The 15322-nt window shown below is 31.6% G+C and overlaps 1 long non-coding RNA gene across 1 annotated transcript; it reads left to right on the top strand.

The window, feature by feature from the left end:
* Window positions 1–226: 226 nt before the first annotated feature.
* On the top strand, window positions 227–1373 carry LOC136774125 (uncharacterized). The gene is made up of 4 exons (XR_010822730.1): window positions 227–273; window positions 373–522; window positions 588–722; window positions 1085–1373. It is a non-coding gene; the product is annotated as an uncharacterized lncRNA (long non-coding RNA).
* Window positions 1374–15322: the final 13949 nt, after the last annotated feature.

The following is a 15322-nucleotide window of genomic DNA, read 5'->3' as shown; positions in this document are numbered from 1 at the left end:
AGTTAAAGAGGAATCAGTTACAGTTCCAGTGGATATTACTACTTTTTATAATAAAATAGATAATGAAGATAGTGCTGCCATGTGTTGCTGGAAAACAGAGCTTTGGTTTAATGCAACTACGGAGTACTGGTTGAGCAATGGAATCAGTAGTTTGAAATGTGATTAACTGTTGATGACTCAATGATATGTCAATTTACTAGCGAAAGAAAAAGATAAGCCAATTGTTCATTATCACATGGTAAAGTATGTGTAACTCATTCAACCGCTTAAAATGTATGTAATTAAAAATTAATTGTTTATTTATTTATTTTTTAATTCAGCTCAAGCATGTATTAAAATATAACAATTACTTTGTTGAGTCTCTCTTTCCAGATGTACTTCAAAGGTTATTGAAATACCCTGTTATTCAAAAATGCAGGTTATTGCAGATAAAACAGATAAGGATAATCTTGTTACATTCACTCATAATTAAGACACACGGTAGTGTCTCAATAGCTATAAACATAAACATTTTCATGTAAAGTAAGTACATTGTAAAAAGAATTTGTTTAATTAAAACAAAGTTATATATAGGCATTATTTCATAGTTTGCAGTTTGATGCCAACCAGTGCCAAATGCTATAACAATTCTTGGAAATACCCTGTCATTGGAGAATGCAGATTAACAAAGGTTGTAAATGAAACAGAGAAGGATGAGGTTTAAACATATGCTAAACATCCAGGTATGGAAATCAATAACAAAATTCATGTTTAAATTTTTCTTTTCTTTAAACTCATATGGATTTCAACTGTCCGATAGGTTATATCATATATAGAAACAATTTTCCATAAGACAATAAATCTTTCTTATTACTACGATTAAAGAAAAGCAGATAAATATTTTCTAATCGTTATTTAATATTCAATTATAATATAAAAAAGTATTAAAACCATATATTTACCTACGCTTCCCCAATCAGAATAGAAAGAAATTATTATTATTACCAAAAAAATTATTCAAATTTAATTTTTTATAAGAATAACATTGATTTTTATAATATAATATGTAATATATCTTTTGGTACTTAGTGAGATTTTATTTCAGATTGATTTACAATAACATGTTTATTGTGTCATTGTGCAGGGTTAAGCTGTAATATTTAATACAAGAAGTCAGAAATGATTCCAGTTTACCATAGAAAGAGCCATAATGCAAAGTTAATGTTGAGAGTTAAACCTAAGGAAAAGGTGGAGAAATTAAAAAATTAATTTGGAAGCCAATTTTTAATAGCGAAAGGCTTGCAGGTGATTTTGGGCATAAACCCTTTGAAATATATAAGTCAATTAAATCATAATTTTAATGATAACGTCATCTAGAAATGAAACAATGAAAAGAAGTCATCATATTAATATTTTCCGTGCAATAGAATTTACAGTGAATAACTTTGCGAAACTGAAAGCAGTATATCCACAAAAGAGTGGCTTCCATTGTATAAATTGGTGTATTTCCTAGTTTATATTAATGAAAGGAAAATATAAATGGTACTAGTGTGCTGGAGAAAGTGCCATAATTCAAAGTTGATATTGACGGTAACAGCTAAGAAAATGATGGATAAATATGAGCTAATTTATAAGAAAATCCTTAAGAGTGAAGTGCTTGCAGGTGATTTTAGGCATACAACTTTGGAATTAGAAATCACATAGTTGATGAAAATTATAATAAATTTATGTAGATGTGTAAATATGAATAGAATTCATGATTGCAATATTTTACATGTGATCAGGCATATGGTGAATAAAATTAGGAAACTGAAAGCTGTATATTTAATAAAGAGAGGCATCCATTGTATAAATTGGTGTATTTCCTAGTTTATACTAATGAAGGGAAAATATAAATGGCACTAGTGTGCTGGAGAAAGTGCCATAATTCAAAGTTGATGTTGAGGTTAACAGCTAAAAAAGTGATGGATAAATATGAGTTAATTTATAAGAAAATCCTTGAGAGTGAAGTGCCTGCAGGTGATTTTGGGCATACAACTTTGGAATTAGAAATAACATAGTTGATGAAAATTATAATAAAATCATGTAAATGTGTAAATATGAAAGGAATTCATAATTTCAATATTTCACATGTAATAGAACATACAGTGTGTAACTTCAAGAAACTGAAAGCAGTATACCTAAAAAACATAGACTTCCATTGCATTAACTGGTATATATTTTACAGTTTATATTAATGAAAAGAATATATAAATGTCACTAGTTTACCAGGGAAAGAGCCATAATGCAAAGATGATAGTGAGATTAACACCTAAGAAAAAAGTGGATTTAAAGGTAAATTTAGAAACAAATTTTTGAAAGCGAAAGGCTTTAATGTGATATTGGGTATATGATGTTGAAAATATAACTCAAACAGTCATTGAATCCTATGTTAAATGCCTCTAAAAGTGTAATTATGATAAGAACTCATCATTGTAATAATTTGTATTATATTTAATAGATTAATAAATTAATATCTCGAATTGAAGCTTTACATTATGGAACGATGAGAACATTGGAAAATGTTTTATTAGATTGAATTAGTTAAAAGAATTTTTAGTTTTAATTCCTATATTCTTACAAAACGTTATAAGATCCCACAAAAAACAAGCTTTGCTTGTAAAAAAAGGACGGCAAGTACATAAGTCGTATCTAGTATGATTAATATATAGTAATATAAAATATTTTAATTAAAAAAAAGTAGTGAAATCCAAATGTTAGGCAAGTATAAATTTTTTCCATGGCGAAAATTGAAATTTAGAAAAAAGTAAATAGTAATACAAAAATTACTTGCCGGGCCCGTAATATTCATGTGTAAGTTGCTATCTTGCAATATAAGCATTGCTTCTCGTAAGTTAAAAATGTGGCTATTTAATACGATTGCATACAACGGGCCTGGCAAGTAATTTTTGTATTACTATTTACTTTTTTCTAAATTTCAATTTTCGCCATGGAAAAAATTTATACTTGCCTAACATTTGGATTTCACTACTTTTTTTTAATTAAAATATTTTATATTACTATATATTAATCATACTAGATACGACTTATGTACTTGCCGTCCTTTTTTTACAAGCAAAGCTTGTTTTTTGTGGGATCGAAATAAAATTAAATTCGCTTGGCGAATATATATATATACATATAATAGTCGAATATTGTAAGTCCTATGTCGAAACAATGGGAAGTCAGTGAAGCGTGAGCTAATCGGCTTAGTTCCGCGCGACTGGGCACTCGCGGTGTCCCCCTAGTTTCCCCCTCAATAGTTTTTCTACACGTAGATTTCCTATGTCGAAATCTTCCGTATTAGAAATTAAAGATGATTATTTCGGCTCGAAATAAGACCGGAATATTCGACTAGAATTATCCGTATCTTATAACAGATACGGAAAGGCTATAGACACATGAAATAATATGAGCATAAATCATTAATGCTCGTTACGATAATCCTATATGAGAAGACGTTAATTTCGATTAACTTCGATTATCTGAATATTAATCGTGAGATTCGAAAGCCTAACTACTGTATAACTCCGAATTGCCAAACAAAGGATTTGGATCGGAGGCAATAGGAGTTCGAAAGGAAACGGATATGAAAAATAATATGACTCGAATTAAAATAATTTTAAGCCGAATTTGCGAAAGGCTATTTCACCAAATTCTAGCTTATATTTGCCCTATGCGGGTGCTATTATTCGCGGCAAATAAGACTTTACTCCCGATAATTCGAAGTGGAATTTGTGAAAGCCTATTTCATCAAATTCTAACTTCTGTGGGCCCCACGTTGGGCGCCAAAATTTGCTACACTACAAAAATTTTGGCATACCCTAAGATATTCGTAAGCTGTAACTAAATCAAAATCTGTAACGTAAGTTGGGCGCCAGGTTCCCGAAAGAACCACTGTACTGTAGTGACTGCAAAATACTGTATTCGTCAAACTAAAATGCCAACTAGCTCAGTGAATATAAGAGTAGGATTGCGGAAGCGGAGAGTGGGTGAGTTCCTGAAACGTAAAATGCAAAAGGATTTGGCAGTTCGGGTCAAATCACTACATACTATATTCGATAATAAAGTGTCTATATTTCCAAAAAGACATTGCTGTATTTGTCAGACTTCATAGCGCATAGATCGTTATTCGTATTCTACAAAACTATAACTCGAAATGGCGTAGAAAACGGTTTTCCGGAGTGCTCGGGATCAATCCAACGAATTTCTTCACTAAACAACTAACTAATCAAATAAAGGCCTACCCAAGGCAGGTGTTTCTCCTGCGACCTTTTAACTAAACGAAACTATACTCTCGCGAAGAGAACCGAACGGAGTAGCTCTTTCTGGGAGAATTCACCTCCGGGGTTCCTTCTGACGAGAAAACGAACTGTATGACCACGAGGTGATCGAACGAGGTAGCTCCTTTCGGGGAGAATTCGACCTCGGGATGCACCCCTGGTTAAACGCGACGAACTGTACAAAACGTAACTGAAATTCGAAACTGAACGAATATCCCGGTCACTCTTTATACCCGAATTCGACCCATCAACTATACTGTAAGCGCATAACCAATTTCTCGGAAAATACAATACTTTAATACGACATTATATACACGATAAACGATAAAAGGACTTAACGTAAGTCATAGATAAAAATTATGTACATTTCATATCCGAAAACCCAAAGACGACGGTGTCCTTGAATTACTAGCGAATCTCAAAGTTTCTCGATATTAGACCATTGTTCCAATTTCTCATTTATGTCCCTAATTCCCAATCCACGCACTTTGGGAGTATGTTTAACTCGTAATTCGTGGTTTTTGACGATTTCACGGCTATTAAGCGCGTTTTCCGAAGTTTACTCGTCATATAAGGATTTCTAGGAGCTGGGACTCCCGCTAACCTTTTCCGTTGGAGCTGGAGAACGACGGCTGAGCAGGATAAAGCAGAGCAGAGCAGAGCGGAGCGGCGTCGAGCAGAGCTGAGCAGAGCAGATCGGAGCAGAGCAGAGCAGATCGGAGCAGAGCAGATCGGAGCAGAGCAGAGCAGAGCAGGGCAGAGCAGAGCAGGACAGCGCAGAGCAGCGTCGAGCAGAGCAGGACAGATCGGAGCAGAGCAGATCGGAGCAGAGCAGATCGGAGCAGAGCAGAGCAGAGCCGGGCAGAGCAGAGCAGGACAGAGCAGCGTCGAGCAGCGTAGAGCCGAGATGAGCAGAGCAGGTCGAAGCAGAGCAGAGCAGAGCAGCGAGGAGCAGAGCAGAGCAGCTTCCACAGATATTCACTACGTCTTTTCCGGAATACGAGTTGCCGAAAATCACGTCCGATCTTCTTCAGAACTAAGTAACGAGTTGCCGAAAATGCGTCTGATCCTTTTCAGAACTAAGATACGAGTGTCGCAAAAATCGGGAGACACCAGCAACGAGCTGTCGGTCCCTTATCCCCAACTATTCGTAACTCTAAATCTAATTGGCGGAGCCGATTAAGCTATTGGTACTACCAATCAGATCCAAGGTCTGACTTCTTCCGAAAATTCAACTTGAATATTCAGGAGCCGCGGAAGGCCGTAGTTCGTTAGACCCATTTAACATATGACTTATGGGCCACGATCGTTACTTTACTTTATGACCTATCAATCGCCGAACGTTATACGGTATTTCCGATGATAGGTAGGCCAAGCGTATAGGACATGATATTATGGCCTTGATAATATGACCATAATATGTCTCAATGTTCTATAGATAGATATATATATATATCTTTTTAGTGAACATGTACTATCTTAAAATAGTACATGGTCACAGTGTGTACACTACAAATTTTAATTGTGTTGTTTTGATGCACATATGTGCATTAATTTCTTGTAGTCGTTTCCGATCCAGTTCAAAGGGTGTTATTTCTATAACACACTACGAAATGTTTAATTTTACACATTTTGAAGCGAAAAATATTTCCTAAAAAGTGAGACTCGTTTACATTTACACTGTATGAAATTGTCTCTGACTCTCTTTCTTTTATACTTTATACTATTTCAGCTTCATATAGATTTTCAAATATACGTGTAAATTAACACACATTGCTACTGGCATGAAGATCCTATATCTCACAGAAGTATGTATATATATGTATATATTGGATATATAAGTGTATATATATAGTCATGACGTACCTTCTAACTGAACTATATAATTTTTCCTTGAGAAAAAACCACAACCTCTGACAGGATTCGAACCTAGGACCTTGTAATTACTATCCCAGCGTTTAACCCACTCGGCTATTTGCTCCTTAACAAAGTATAAGCTTATAATTGAAGTTTTAAGGGCGCCCCGTCATAACGAACAGATTTTGGAGTATAACTCCGATATTTTTCAAAATATAATATGTTAAAATATTAGAAAATACGAAAGGTTTTGTGCAATTTAGGGCAAAAAATCTTTTTTTATTCCAGAGATACGAGCGGTCAAATTTTGCATTTTTGCTGTTTTTGATAAAAACACATAATCTTTGAAAATTCATATCTCCTAAACAAATTAAGATAGAATATTCTGGCTTAAATTAAAATACTTAGAAAGATTCATAATATATCAGAAAAATATAAGAAAAATAGTTTGTTATAAATTTGTAACACCATTAACAATTATAATAAACATTTAAATTAACTTATATATTGCCACAATCTGACAATTTATACAAAAATCAAGAATGTTCCTTGGGATGTTTTCTACAGATAGAAAAATTAAAATATGTATACGCTTATGATTTTCATAGTGAAAAAAAAAACGATTTTATCACGACGCGATCTGCCAAAGCTTCTGCCTGTGCGCGTCGTGATGCAATCATTTTGTTTTTCACTATAAATAAACACCAAGAGAGTATATTCATTAAAATATTTTTATCTATAGAGAACATCCCAAGGAACATACCTTCTTTTTTTTATCATTGTTAGAGTACGGCAACATATTTGTTAATCTAAATGTTTATTATAATTGTTAACCCTTAAACCGGACACACTCTATTCGGTACCCTCGAACCGGACACATGGGTCCGTTTGCATTAACATCATTTTAAGTGATATAAGATTACCAAAAAATCTATAAAATTTTTATAGGGCTTTTTCAATATCATAGTTAGCTATTTAAATCATTTTCATATTCAAAAACTAATTGCGTAAATGAAATTTAATTATTAATAACATCTGAAAAGAGCATGATCAAAATGTTGTAGACAAAAATGACCCCTGTATCCGATTTGAGGATTAACGGTGTTAAAAATTTATAACAACCTATTTTTCTTCAATTTTTCTAATAAAATATGAATCTTCCTAAGTACTTTGGTTCCAGCCAGAGTCCTCTATAGGGGAACAGCACATTATTGTATATCACATATAATACACTTATAGTTTACAGTGTTGTGATTAATAGCCCAGCGTTTAACCCACTCGGCTATTTCCTCCTTTACGGAATACAGGCTTGGAATTATATTAAACTACCCACCTTAGAACACACTCATATGTGTAAAGTGCAAAAAATCTGTTATTTCAATTTTCAGGTATTTTTTCTAAATGAATTTTTTTAGTTGTCACATAAATAGATATTATAATTGTGCTTACTACACATTGAAAGATAGCAACCTAATCTTAATAACCCATTAATATACAGGGTGATTCTCTAACGGCGGGACATAGGAGATTCGTGTTAGTTGACTATAGCGCTCAGGATGATGGTATCTGAGAGCGCTGATTGGTCAATATCATGTAGTGCCAACATGAAATGGTCCGTTACCAATAGATGAATAAGAAAAATGAGACCCATTCGCCATTTTGGAGTGGAGAAGTGTTTACATGCTAGTTGTAGCAGAAAGAGGTGTGAAATGGAAAAATGTCAAATAGTGAGGTTATTAAAATAAAAATGGAAAATAATGAATGGAAAGTAAGAATATTCGAACTTTCCATTCATTATTTTCCATTTTTATTTTAATAACCTCACTATTTGACATTTTTCCATTTCACACCTCTTTCTGCTACAACTAGCATGTAAACACTTCTCCACTCCAAAATGGCGAATGGGTCTCATTTTTCTTATTCATCTATTGGTAACGGACCATTTCATGTTGGCACTACATGATATTGACCAATCAGCGCTCTCAGATACCATCATCCTGAGCGCTATAGTCAACTAACACGAATCTCCTATGTCCCGCCTTTAGAGAATCACCTTGTATTGTAAAAGATAAAAAAACAAAGCTGACTGATAATATTAAAGTATAGGACAACTTGTATATGAGGCAACCCTTAACGAAAGAGCAATTCTAATGAAGCTAATTATTATTGTAATAAAGATTTAATAAAATTTTATTGAATGAATTAAAAATATTATAGCTTTATTATTTGTTAAAAATGAATATATCACATAAAGAAATATTTATAATTTAGTATTGTAAAGCATTTATTAATTTTAGTACAAGTAAATTTTTACAATTAACTTTATTGCATAATAGTTGGTATTCTAAAAATTGTGAACAATTGGAGTAGGCCGGTGGGTAGCTGCGATTCCAAGTGAAATATGAGGCAAAGAGAACTGCAATTATCTTCGTTGAATTGGGTTCTTCAATTTGCACCATTATTTTTTGGTCTGCTACTATGTAAGCATTTGAGATATTATTGTCAAGAACGAACACAACTGCCCGGGGTGCTTCGGATTTGGTAGTAGAGAGTGAATGTGCTGAAGTCACACACATCGCCTGTAAATTTAATACAATATAGTAAAATAAAGTCAATTGTTTTTGTTAGTCCTATTTTTAATATATATACATACCTCTTTTATTAAAATCAATGGTTTGATATTTTTTGATTTAAATTTAGTGGACAATATATCATTGTACAAGGCAACAAATATTTTCAAATTATTTATTTCTGTAGCCTCTATACTATTTTCTAAATTCACATAATTTGCTAGTTTTTTAATTGTTTCATTAATTTTATTATAAAGCTCTTTTTTCTTTAAATTCTTTAATTTGAGAAACTCGTACAAAATCTGGAAAAATAATTATAAGCAAATGAATGGAATTACGAAAAAAAAAATACATATAATTTAAATTTATATATAACCATTTTAGAATCACCAAGTGAAGGATGTTTATTAATAATATCCGTGATGCGTTCAGCTTCATTTTCAATCCACGGTCTACGATTAGGTAGTGTAGTTTTCAGCAATTTTTTAATATGCGAAACATTTACGCCTTTAGTATATTTTTTTTCAAGTTCTTTTAATTTATATTGAGTGTCTGTTTCTAAATTTTCCATGCTATAATAAAATATAAAATAAATTAGTATTCATTATACTTTTTAAGTCCTTAACTGTCAGTTGCCAAAGATGTTTATTTGTTTCATGTTGCCCCAATCCAAACAGTCAAAATATTCAAAATGCTAGATGCTCATAAATTTATTTAACTGATGAAATTATTACTAAATGGATTACCTAGATGTTACAATATATTTGTATATACTAAAAATGATTTTCTGAGTAATAAGAGCACTACCTTTAGTGTAAATCAAAATACTATAAATTGTTTATCACTTAGAAGTTCCATCAGTTTATTAAATTTTCTATCAAAAATTTTCAATAATAAGGTAGTTTGAAGTAAATTTAGAAAAACAAACAACTTTGAAGGTGGAATTTAAGGAATTAAGAATGATATTAAAAAGCAATAAATTGTATTAATAATTCAATTATGTTACTAGACAAATACTCACAAATCAGTATGAACTACTGAACATCTGTTTGAGGGTAATTCAGACTTTCTATTGTCAGATTTTCGTCCCCGACTAGTCTTTCCTTTAATATTCCTCCTATGATTCCAGATCCAAATACTAAGAAGTAGTTGCACCAATTTCTACAATTTGTGTAAAATTACATAAATAGCAATTATTAAGTTACATTAGTGGCATTTTGTAAATTTGCTACAGGTTCCAACCATTTTATTTTCTTCCATGATGGAAAATAATTGCTAGGATGTATAGCAAAGTTTGTAAATACTGTTATGTAAGGCAAATATTAAAATATAAATTATACTTACACATCCACCCTTGTCTACTGCTAGTATTGGGTGGGCCTGAATTATTTGCTGCGCTAAATTGGAATAATCTCTCCTTTTTGGTGCTTCATTAGTAGTATGCCATAGAAACGATCCCCAATGAGCAATAAAATACTTTCTATTTTGTGGGGTTATACCATCTTCATCAAATCGTTTTTTTAAATCAAAAGAAAATTGTGGCAATGCCCCATATATTGAAATGGAACTATTTTTTTTAATATTTTCCTTCTGCGTAGCCTGTACAAAACAATCAAAACAAAACTCAACTAGTTTATTTCATGATTGTGTTATTAGCAATGCATAGTAATATTTTGAAACTATGTTGCAGACTATCAATTCTTTTTCCACCATCGAAAGAAATTTGGTTTTGTAGCCTCCATTCCAGAAGACTATTGAGTTTTTGAAAAAATGCTAACATTCTTCTGGCATGGAAATCTGAGCGTTACATTTCCTTTCATGGCAAAAACAGAAAAGTTGGAATCTATAGGAATATTTCAAAAGGTTGCTATACAGCGCAGTAAACACCTCTTATATTCTATTAGTAAAAACTGTATGGTTCAAGAAAGGTATGAACGAACCTTTCGATAACAATTTTCAGGCTTTCATTAATCCTTTGTCCGCAATGATTAGACTATATTCAATGCTTTATACACAAATATGCGTAACAGTTTCTTAAAATTGGATTTGTTTTCTTTCACTGTTCCATTGTACCTATTCTTATAAATGTGGACAAAAGTTGAAAAAAGCTAGTAAATAATTAGTAATAGCTCTTTTGAACAAACTTCTAAGAGCATAAAATTTATATATTGTCTAGAAAAATCAAGTAGGTTATAAAAGTATTAAAACCTTTTTGAAAATTTAATGATTATGCTGTGCCCTACAATAAATCTTTAAACTATTTTATGTGCAACCTACCTTTTCATCAAAGGAAATTTCTGAAAAATTCTGCGACAAATATTCAACGTCTGAAACACCAGGAGACATTAAAAACACGTTCACTTCACTTTTATCTTCTATTGTGTCATTTTCAGTAATTTCACGGAATATTTTATTTTTTTTCTCTTTAATTTTAAATATTATATTTTTATTTTCCATCGCCTTGTTTAGAGCGATATCTGCTTTTCTTAGCTTACGTAAACAGCTTTCTAACATTTCTTTATCGGACTTTTTTTCATTTACATTATAACTTATTTTTTTTATAAAATTATCATTTTCAATTATACAATATATTGTTTTATTCATTTTACCAACAAGTATAAAATTCTAAGTTGATCTTGAATTTGTATACTGTAAGAATAGGAAACATAAATTGAATCAAATCAAAAATATGTTGGTCACACTGCCGCAAGGGGACCATTAATGCGCAGGCGCGTGAGACTACACTTGCTTTTTGGCCTTTAAATTAAAGTCTTGCGCACATTATAGTTATTTGTATTAGCTGGTATATAAATCTCTAATAGTACATTTACTATCATCATTGAAAAGTTCCAAAATACATTATTTATATTATATAACAATTGAAAAATCACCAATCAAATTGGTGGTATTCAAGCTAAGAGATTAAAAAGCAGTTGTTATAAAGGTTTACCCTGTTCAATAATTAATAATCGAAAGAGTTATGAATGAAGAACTTCCATTTTCCTGCAACATGTGTTATTTTGCATGTGCGACGAATAAACAACTAATGGCACATGTTGTTAGATATCATTCGAACGATAAGAAATTTAAAATTAAATGCACGGAAAAAGAATGCGGATGGACATACACCAAATGGAAATCGTTTTGCCAACATCTACGTAGGAAACATAAAGTAGATATGAATGACATGAATTCATATGATAATTTTAATACTGCAGCAGGAAATTATAATTATAATGATAATGATGGTAAGAAAGTAATAATCGCACGTATATATTGGTTTACCCATTTCGGAGGGGGCTGAAACGTCTGTAATTTGAAAAATTCGATATATTACATATTCACGTGACATTTCGAATAATACCTGTTATTAAATTCCTTCAAAATGAGTACGAAATAGAAAAATGTTAATAAGATACAAAAAACACTATTTACTGTTGTACTTTAATATGAAATTATATATATAGGAATAGATGCAGATGAAGTTACCGCAGATTTCAATAAGAAGGAATGGTTAGCACAGTATGCAGCGCAATTTATAAATAAATTAGGGAAGAGAATAATGTATCTAGCAAAACAATGGAAAACATTATTGATTCCGTTACAAATTTAATAGACATTTATGCATCCATACTACTGGTAATTACTTAGATTTATTCTTTAAAATGAAAAACTGGATAATTAAATTAGATTCAGTTTTCTATGAATGTTATTTTATTCTGATAAAGGTTAAATTTTAGTGTTAATAAAAAATAAAATTGAATATAAAAAATCTTCATATAATTAATAGTTTTCACAATTTTTGAGAATATTCTTTTAATTATATTAAATATAGTCATTTGCCAAAGAAATAGGATGTAATTCTTTATATGAAGTGCATCACTTATGCAAGCAAGACAATAGATATTAAAAAACGTATTATCTCTATAACTATAAAAGGTATTATAATTTTGCATTAGGCCTATATCTGAATATAATTAGTAGAAAAAGAATGGAAATATCTTATGCACAAACTCTATAAACTTTTATATATGTAATTACAAGTCTTCTTGCATCTTAGTTCTAGTTCATTTTATCTAACAGACTAATCGTATATATAAAACTTTATTAAATTCTTTTTAGAAAAAATGAAATGAATGATAACATTTTTCTTGTCTTTTATAGCAACAAATTAAAAAAAAGCAACAGTCAAATAATTATGGCATAAAATATGAAGATGTCGAGTCAATATTCAAAGAAGAATACCCAGCTTATATAATATTTTCGTCAGTTTGGACTAAGAAAAACTTAGATACATTTCTTATTGAGAAATGCAACATGGTCCCTTCGGTAGATCTTCCAATAGCTAAAACTGTTCACACAGTGGAAAAAAAAAACATTCAGCACCAACATTAATTAAGACAACATGCAATGCTCAAATAATATCATTAATAGATAATTTGAAAAATCTGCTGAATAATAAGGTAGTAGAGAATTTGGCCTAATAATAATATGACCTAATAAGATTATCGCCTAAAAACGTTAACTTCACATTGGTGTTGATTAAATCGTCTGAATGTCTAAAATCGAGGAGCTGGCAACGTTGGACTGGATGGTTGTCATTTGGTTTGTGTGCGTGAGTATCCATGAGTTGGGATGGGTATAAGATGGAAATTCAGGCATACCATTTGACAGAGCAAAATCTGAAAACTGCAGATTTAGGTTGGAAACATTGCGATAAAGTGACGTGATTTCGTAAATGAGGCTGAGTGGGCTGAGTCAAGAAATTGTGAAATAGAAGTACATACACGTGGTTTTGACAGCTGGTGCAACCTGTGCATTAAGAGTGATTAAGAGTGAGCCAAAATGGTAATAGAAGCCGCCGACAAAGCCAAATGAAGTGTTGGTTTCTTCTGAGTGTTTATCATTATATACTGTGTTAAAAATTCTATAGCCAAAGAGAATCTCACTGGTAATTCAGAAGGAGAAACAGTTTCCATGGATTCACTGAATCATTGTGGTTTACGGTTCCTACTGGCTATGAAAGATTACAATTATATTATGAAGTTTTTGCTACTGTAAGAGCTCACTTTCAAATGCAAGGGATCTCGACAAATATAAACCAGTTTGAGCCATCCATTCAGAGTCCAAAGATGAAATGTTACAACTGATAACATGTTACGCCATAGGTCAACTAAAATGGTCTGTGCTTAAGTAACCAGGTATTTATTGGTGGATAAGGAGTAACATAGTTTTCAGATGATGCGTAGAGATAATAGCCAAAGCAGCTTTCCAATAAAATCAAAATCCAGTGGACGCAGCAATTTATTATTTGGCCAAGGAGAAGAAAAATCTTGTTTGGTGTCTTTCTACGAGTCAGAGAGAGCTACGAAACAATGCCAGCATTCATGTATAATAAATTTGCTGAGAATGGTGCTGGTGAACCTTTAAGAGGGGACGATATGGCTTCACCAAATATAAAGAGGATATTGTACGAGGAATTTTTAGGATGTGAGAAGGAAGGACAAAATAAGGATATGCGCTAGGTCCATCTTGATTGTTTCCTGCGTAACAAAGGCCCTCTGAATATCGAAAGACCATTCGGGTTATCTAAATGAATTGCTGTTAACCAATGTCTGTACGTTCTATTCCCAACACAATGATTAATTATTTGAAATTACAAAGGACAAAAGATAAGAAATCATATCTCATTAATCACTCTATTACAATTTATTTATTTAATGTTTTGACTAATATACTGTTTTCACAGTGTTTCAGCAAATCCAAACATTGTCAAATGTTATGAATATTTTGTGTATAAACCCATTGCTTGTCATACAATATATATCGTCTCAACAGCACAAGATAAGAAGAAGAGTCATTCCGTAGTAATTTCTGATTTTAGTTATGGTACTGTAAATAATGGGCTGCTGGATGAACAATTCATATTGGAATATAATATGACGCTACTGGAACAATACACAGTTATACTTTACCACTGTACACGCACACTTCAAAGCTGCGGTTGTCCTGCTGTAGTATTTACAGTCCTATCCAAATTGCCTAATGAAATAGTGCATAATAATAGCGAGAATAATTCAAGTATGTAATTTTCCTAATTGTTCATGCCGTTATGACGTGTTTATTTTATATTATGAATTTATTTTAATATTAAATTACAGGCGTGCTTAATAGTCCCAGTAAGATCAAAGTACAGGATTCTATGTCAATTCTTCTGCTTCGAATTTGTAATCCCCATGCAGAAATGGATTAGAATTATTAAAAGAAAGAATTGTTATTCAAGTATTATTTAAATAAGATCTGAATGTATCAATTTAACAATTTGGTTGTGATTTTTCAAACTTGTTATATTAAAGCATTTCCTTTGCTGTTTTAGGCCCAATAAATTTTAAATGTTTTTGACTTCCAGTATTCTGTTTGAATAACTATCCTGCATTAATAAATGAAGATGGATGAAAATCTTTTATATTGGTTCTAAGTAGATTACAGGATAATGAATTAACCTTTCAATATAATTTTCTTTTCTTCATTTAGATTACGTTGATATATTATACTGTCAATTATAAAAGATTTATCGCAATAGGTACTTTACAA

This window comes from Prorops nasuta, unplaced genomic scaffold (assembly GCF_024137725.1).
Source record: "Prorops nasuta isolate Cenicafe-Biocafe unplaced genomic scaffold, Cenicafe_Pnas_1.2 PNAS00001, whole genome shotgun sequence".
Lineage (NCBI taxonomy): Eukaryota > Metazoa > Arthropoda > Insecta > Hymenoptera > Bethylidae > Prorops > Prorops nasuta.
This window is presented reverse-complemented; position numbering and strand designations above follow the sequence as displayed.